This window comes from Amblyomma maculatum, chromosome 2 (genome assembly GCF_055883805.1).
Source record: "Amblyomma maculatum isolate TAMU_Amacu chromosome 2, ASM5588380v1, whole genome shotgun sequence".
NCBI lineage: Eukaryota > Metazoa > Arthropoda > Arachnida > Ixodida > Ixodidae > Amblyomma > Amblyomma maculatum.
In genome coordinates this window covers 224,790,893-224,798,695 of record NC_139345.1, presented here as the reverse complement: position 1 = coordinate 224,798,695, position 7,803 = coordinate 224,790,893, and the positions used below count along the sequence as shown (strand labels likewise).

At 44.8% G+C, this 7,803-nt stretch overlaps 1 long non-coding RNA gene across 1 annotated transcript; it reads right to left on the bottom strand.

The window, feature by feature from the left end:
- Positions 1 to 833: 833 nt before the first annotated feature.
- On the bottom strand, positions 834 to 7,362 carry LOC146201397 (uncharacterized). Its single transcript, XR_014705336.1, has 3 exons — positions 7,231 to 7,362; positions 5,734 to 5,859; positions 834 to 1,152 (listed from the first exon to the last, which is right to left on the bottom strand). It is a non-coding gene; the product is annotated as an uncharacterized LOC146201397 (long non-coding RNA).
- Between the last annotated feature and the right edge of the window lie 441 nt (positions 7,363 to 7,803).

Below are 7,803 nucleotides of genomic sequence, written 5' to 3'. Positions count from 1 at the left end.
CAGCAGACCTCTGACGCGCACCGCTACAACCTCCGGCACCGCCAAGTTCACTACAAACCTGGGGACCAAGTCTGGGTGTTGACACCAGTTCGCCGTCCAGGCTTGTCAGAGAAACTCCTTTCCCGCTACTTCGGGCCGTACAAACGTGTTGCGTCGTGTGAGTGACCTCAGTTATGAAGTTATTCCAGACGGCGCCGCACTTTCGAAACGTCGAAAGCCCAGCTCGGACATTGTGCACATTGTGTGGCTGAAGCCGTACTACCAACGATAACGCACGGCCACCTCCCCAGACGGCCATAGACGTCCGACGGTCGACCAACGGACGTCCTTTTTCGGACCTTCGGACATCCGACGGAAGTCCGGTTATGTTCGATATACGTACAGCGGACGTCCGTCGGACTATCGTTCGTGGATCCGGATCGCGTCCCACGGACGTCCGACGGGCAGCCGGAGGCGGACATTCGGACGTTTCCCGGAACATGCTTGCAGGGCCCGCTATTGGTGTAAAAACTTGCCAATAACATTCGTGTAAAGCTCAGCAAGCATGTGCCATGGAAATTTCAGTCACATACTAGTGCTCAATGCCTTTGTCGTGAGAGTAAAGCAGACAATAGAATATGCAACAGGTTCAAGTTTCCTGTTGTCTGCTTTACTTTCACACACAAAGCACTGAACAGTAGTGTGCAATTAAAACTTCCATCAAAGAGGCACATATGCTAGCTGAGCTTTACACAAATGCGCCATTCCTGAAAACATGCTAAGTGCATAGGCATACCAGCATGCGAGGTTGTAAAAAAAGCATTTTTTTTTGCTTTATTGCAAAAACTGAATGCATAAATAGTCTACACTAAAAAAATATCGATGTTAAGGAATGGCATGGTAAAATGCAGGCCAACTGGAGTATTAAGAATCTGCTTGAATAATTTTTTTTTAATTATCCTTGCCCGTGACAGCCCTTCCCTTGGGGAGGTGGTGGAGGAAAAGGTATTTATTGAAACCTAATATTTCGGAATTAGCGAGGAGATGATCGAGTTCTCTGTGGGCGGCCTCCGCAGGCCGGGATTCCAGGAGCAGTTACTATCCTGTGCATTTGCTCGATCAGCTGTTGCTGGTCTTTCAGGCCTAAGATGGAAAGAGCAGGCTGGGCTCCTCCTGCAATAGAAGGGAAAATGAAATTCAAGTTATCTGTGCTGAACTTTGATTACACATCTCCAAGGGCAACTGCCAGTTTCTCTCAATTGCTTTTTCCAGGTGGCACTGTACGCATGCATCTCCATTCAGAACTGTCACATACTATATAGAAAGGTCATATAACTGCAGCAAAACCCATACAGAATAACAAAAGATACAAACGTAGTTTGACCAGAACCTGGCATTCAGTATTTTAATGTTTTTATGTCGTCTTTTTGAACATGCCACTCTGACCAAACATGGCATGTTATGCTTGCTGCTATGCGCCCTCAGCAATGCCCAAGACATGGAGTGCACATGCAGAGAAACTAAGCATAAAGGATGCTGTATATGAACATAAAGCACAGCCAGAGCATTGCAGTATTACACAGGTATGCATTGGCAGCAGAAACCTGCATTTTGAGCGGTTTAACAGGCAGATTTCTAAAGTCATTGTTCCTGCTCTGAAAAGAAGTGATCAATAATAACATCATTTAAAATTGTTACCTTTTTGTTCTGTAAACTGCACATTTCGCTGGTTTCCATGTGCCCTCTACCGAAGACATTCCCTGGGCGTGTCGGGGGTATATCGACATCAACATCTAGGCTACAAGCGTCTAGAAAGCATCTCCTTAGAGCAGCTGCGACGAAGTAACTTATCTGATAACATGCAAGCTGCTGCAGCAGAATAAAGATAGACATTTGACATGTGGCTAAAGCCCAATGTGGAAGCATAGCCCGCCGCAGTGATTGCGCAGTGTTCATGCTTCTACAAGAGTTAAAAGTAAAGTTATTTGTTTACCCACAGCGCTATATGTGACATTACAATAGCAAGGCTTATAGTCACACAAAACACAAAAAGCTGACAACCACAAACTCCTGATGTATTACCGGCAGCATGCAGCATGGATTTTAGTTACTGAAATATGGTTGCATAATTCTGGCAACCAGCTGTGCATGTATGTCATGGATTTCTCAACTACGCACAACAAATTACAAAAAAAAATGGTATTTATAAATGCAGCCAGCTGTTCACAAGAAACACTGTAGCTTATTTATGGGGAAGGTAGTGGGCGCCAAAGAAACTGCCCCTGTAAAGGCGCCTAATTTGCCCCTATGTAATATCGGGGACAAGTGTGTGGACTACACAAACTGCAATCAAAGCACATAACTTTCACATCAACCAGGAAACTCGGACCATACTTGTCGATGTGAAAGTTGAACGTTAGTTCTTTCATGTGTGCAAGAGAAATAAGGTCACAATTCGTTTACATCGCGATTCTAGTACAAAATCTACACATACTGTCCAGAGACTTTCACCCCCGCAGTATAAGCCACCACTTGGGTAAGAGATTAGTAAAAGAAGTGTATAAAAGACATTAGTGCTGTTGGACAGCCATAGCTATAAAAATGGTATTGACATTGGAGTACTGCCTTAAGGCGGGGCCTAGGGCATTACAAAAGCAAGAGTTAGTGTCCGCTGGTCCTCATTTGAACGAACAAAAAGAGGGGGGGGGGGGAAGAAATCTACCTCAACTACATGTTTTGAGTGACACCAAGCCGCAGTTAGTATTAAAGATATCACACAGTTTTGTGGAAGATTTGGGAGCGCTTTGCTGCTTTCTTACAGGACTAGACAAAAGAGCTCACCATCTTCAGAAAGGCACGTTATATAGAAATGAAAATAGTGAATTTACTGCATCTGGCCACAACAACTTGCACACGGAGAGGAAGATGAACTGAAAATTTTATACATGAATGTACGTATTTACAACAGGTGAAACAATGACCATGATCTATGCCGAAGAGGAAAGAGATCAAAATTTAGCTCAGAACGAGTTCTCCAGGCCGCGGGGCCGTTTCATTAACTTCGGGACTCCGCCCACATTTCTCATCCCCAATGACAACGAACTCACACATGACTGGCTAACAAACATTTTGGCATGTCTTTCCACTTTCATAAGTTCTTCACCCTCTCCCTAATACAAGCAATGCAAAAGGGACAACAAATTCGTTTCACAACAAACAGAATTTAGAGAATGGACCTCGAAATGATTGGCTCACTAGGTCACATGCCAAACTCTCTCCCCTAAGAAAAAAAAAAAAAAATTAGAACCCATCAAAACGGTGTCCCACGTGCGCAACCATTGCCCAAAGCTTGCATCCTTGGTGGCTCCTTTTACAGGGCAATTATTGCAATTATTGGCGTCCGAGTCAGCACCATTGCGGACCACATCAGAAGAGCCAACCCACATCCTCCCGCTCCGCATCATACTGTCACTGTTACACACTTGCCCTTTTTCAACGCCGCCATCTCCCACCATTGTTGACATCCAGGGTTGGAATCCTCAACGAGACCCCACTCAGCGCGCCTGCACTGAATAATTGTCACTTTTATGGGCTCCCCAACAAGGAAGCGGGCCTTACACCCTTCAACCTGACAGTGTTTTTTCTTTGAACGATAAGCAGTTCTTCCAAAAGAGGTGCTCGTTTCAAAGCTGTGCTGCTTCCGGGTCATGGGTCCAGTCAGCGTACTAAGGACCCCTTAGTACGTTTAGTACTAAGGACCCCTTAGTTGTATACTGCTCGTAAAGCTCCTTAAATAAAAATGAGCCCCCTACATGACACAGCAACGAGAACAAACTGCCTGTCCCCGCGTCTTCGAGTGCGACAGCAAAGTCCTCGGAAGAGGGGACTTCTTTCCCTCTCTGCCTAAGTTTCCGTTAAGCACTGTAGCTGCTGTAGCTGCCTCTCTGTGCGCGTCTCTCCGCCTCCTGTCCGAGGGCAAGTGGGAGACGGCCGCAGCTGGGCATTGAACAGGTGACCCAAAAAGAGCAGACTAATAATGGTGCCTTGCATACCCACCGATCCCTTACAGAAATCATTAAAGAAATGAAAGCAACACACCAGATAACGCTACAATGTTTCTAAGTGCAAAGTCGACAACTCCAAGTCATATAAATATATGTACATCTCCGCACATTAACTAGACAGAAACAGTGCAGAGTAAACTAATAATTCAGTGTCTAGCAACACTATTAAAAGGGGGATAAAGGCCACGGGGGGCTGCGATTATTAGTACCGTTTTGCCTTTAAACTACAATAACATACTTGTTGCAAGCTTAAAATCAAAGATTCACACCTGTCCCACCCACAGCAATGGAACACACATCTGACTCAAGTCTGCAGAGAAAGAGCAAGCTAGACTATTGCAGACGCACCCTTGGTTATTTTTCTGGCATTTCTGAGGGTGAAGAATCTGACTTGTCAGTAGCATGTATATGAATAAGAATCCTATGACAGTAAATGCATCAGATTTTCTGGAGTGGCTTTTCTTTGCTGACCACATATGAGGTGAGCTATAATTTATCCAACTTGGCCTAGGTTTATTCTATGAATAACAAAGCTATAGCAGGTACACAGTCGTCCACTCAGGCTGAACATGCGAGTGCGTGGCATGCACTTTTTGAGATGCCACTGCATCCATCACAGCTGCACACCGTAGCGAAGAGGCAGACAGCATGAAGTACCAGCCTCTAGTCCCTCTACCACCACTGGGGTCCCAAACTAGGGACCCCTTGTTTTTGTCAGGACAGGCCCCCTCAGGGTCAGCTAGTGAGTAACCTCCTGTATTTGTATCTGATGGCAATGTTTTCCACCACCACCCACAATACGCAGCTGCGCATCATAGCAGATGTGAAGCAACAGTTCCTGGTCCTTCTATGCATAAGCCACTTTGCCTTGATGCATGCCTGCGCACCATAGTAAAGAGGCAGACGACATGACGCAGCAGCTCATGGTACCTTTACACATGGTACCTTTACTTCAATACGCACCATAGCAAATATACAGACTACGCCACACAGCAGCTCCTGGTCCCTCTATGCATAAGCCATTTTGCCTCAATACGCACCTGCGTACCTGAGCGAAGAGGCAGACGTGAAGCTGCAGCTCCTGGGCCCTCCATGCACAAGCCACTTAGCATCAATGCACGGCTGTGCACTGTAGTAAAGAGGCGAAGAACGTTAAGCAGCAGCTCCTGGTCCCTCTACACATCAGCCATTTTGCCTCGATGTGCATCTGCACACCGTAACAAACAGCCAGATGTGACAAAGAAGCTCCTGGTTTCTCTACACATAAACCACTTTGCCTCAATGCACGTCTGCACACCGGAGCAAAGAGGCAGATGACGTGAAGCTGGAGCGGCTAGTCCCTCTACGCACAAGCCACTTAGCCTTGATGCATGGCTGTGACGGATGCATTGCTATTTTGCAAACTGCATGCCACACATTCCCATTCAAGCTAAGAGTGGACGACTGTGTAAACGTAAAATACTGGTTATTTACTTCAACGGACAATGACAAAAAGTAACATGGTGGACAAAGTAAAAAGAAATTGCTGCATAAAGTTTGTTGAAACCAGTTCTACATCCTACATGTAAACAAGCTAAAACCTTAATGTCGAAGGGATGTCCTGTGTGTTTAAAATCATCACGCTCAAACAACTTCAACACTGACAATCATGATTCAATATTAATAATATAGATAATGATACAATACTCACTTTTAGCCATACCAAAGAAATGAGAATGCAAAGGGATGTTGCTGTTTTTCCCCCGTGGATGACAGTTTTCCATGTTCAAAGTGCTGCTTCCTGTTGGCTTACGAAATCGGCTACAGCAAATGGCATCTGAAAAATTTTTGAAAGCCTCATGCTAGTCTTCAACGAGAAAAGCATTGCCATACAGAAGCAGAACACAAATACTTTTACAACATACTAAAAGCACCAACTGCGGTGCTGTTTTTAGGATGACTAGGTAGAGGCTTTGCTGTAGCAAGCCAAATGTTAGCCTTCAATAAGGAAAGCATTCCCATACAGAAACAGAACACAAAAACTTTTACAACACATTAAAAGCATCAATTGCACAAATGCTTGTAAGATGACCAGGTACAGGTTTCTGCTATAGCCCACATCATGTGACCAGCAGTTATCAGAAGCCTTGTATGTGAGCATGATGCCCTAGATTCAATTTATGGCTATCACTGTATTAACAAGCATGGGTTTAAAGCTACTTTAATATGATAATCTAAGAACATGGTAAGAGCTTTCAGTGCGAGACATAAGCTCAGTATCATGCACTATAAGGTGCTGCATGGCTCTAGTGTAGCTTTGGCATTATCTCGCTGTCAATAATGCAATGAAGTTCTGAGGAGCCTTTGAATATCTGTAAGGTCAAAGCAACAACAATTTTGTTTTCATCTCACTTTTGCTCAACTCGTTTTTTTTTTTTTTTTTTTGAGCCCGCGGCTTGCATGGCCTCCCAGTATGCCTGTTTTGCATAAGAGAAGGCGTTGCAGGCACCAGAGCTCACAGCCCAACTGTATCGCGGCGGCGGTATGTCAAATTCCTGCCAGAACCGCGCAGAACAACGGGTCAAGAAAAAGACAAGTGCTGACTTTTTTTTTTCTCTCATCTCCTTGTCCGGTTGTTTTGCGCGGTTCGATCCCACATGCATAACCAACATACGCAAGGTGTTGTTCTGGTTTGTCAAAGCTGAAGGAGAGTACTAAACCTTTAGTTATTTAGTAGCTACAGCCGTTCCTTCTAGAAACTGTAGTTGCCGTAAAGCTCGAGAGAGAAAGATCAGCGGCTGTCCATTAAAAAAAAAAAAAAAAAAGAAAGAAAAGGAGAAAAAAAAAAAAACTCGCGACGTTTTCACAAGTGTAGGCATGTCGCACGATGGGCTCGAGGAGTGCAAAAGTTTTCTCGTATAGTTTTTACAACTCAGCACGTTGCGCATGGTTAACAAATTAACTCCTTTAAAGCTTGGGCGGGCACTCCTTTATCAGAGACAGAGAAGTAGCGCGGCTTACTGGCGCAGCGTCCAGTAATGCCGAGAAAGATGGCCCTCAGACTTGAGGCTGCACTTTAGTTAGTCGGCGCGGAGCCATCCTTTCAGTCTCGCCTAAAATACTCGACCGTTCGGCTGCCCAAAAGCTCACCACTATCGGTGCATCGAAAAGTTCCACTAAAGAAACAAAAGTTCGGTGAAATACTTACTTTGGAATCGGCGGGTGAACAAAGTGTGCCAGCCGCACCAAGCCACAGCAAAAACAATGCTAGCAGTGCATTACAGCCGTAGGTATTTGTAACTGCGCAGAAAATGCAGAACACGGAAACGTGAAGCCATCAGGTGGATTGGACTGGCTCATTTCAGATTTTTTTTAGGATAGGTTCGGTTTCGTTCTTTTTGAGCTTGCTGCTTCTGCGTCTGTTCAGCCACTGATTAAAATTTCACCGAAGCATCATGATAGAAAAATGTTTAATGGTCATTTAACTTTTAATCAAAAATTTTTGATGGAAGAATTCAACGATGAAACATGCGGAAAATAAAAAAAAAACTGTTTAATGGAAACGCTTTCTATCGCATCGATTCGCTCTGGCATCATATAATGCAGACTTGACGGCATTACTGATTTATACGCAGTTCAGACGAGCACGACGACTACAAACTATATCATAGCTGTGTAAAACCAAATCCAGTGGCGGACGTACGGCGGCTGTCCGCTGGGCGAACGGATTCGACCATCCGCTTTCGTACGTACGCCGGAATTCCGGCGGACGTCCGAAATC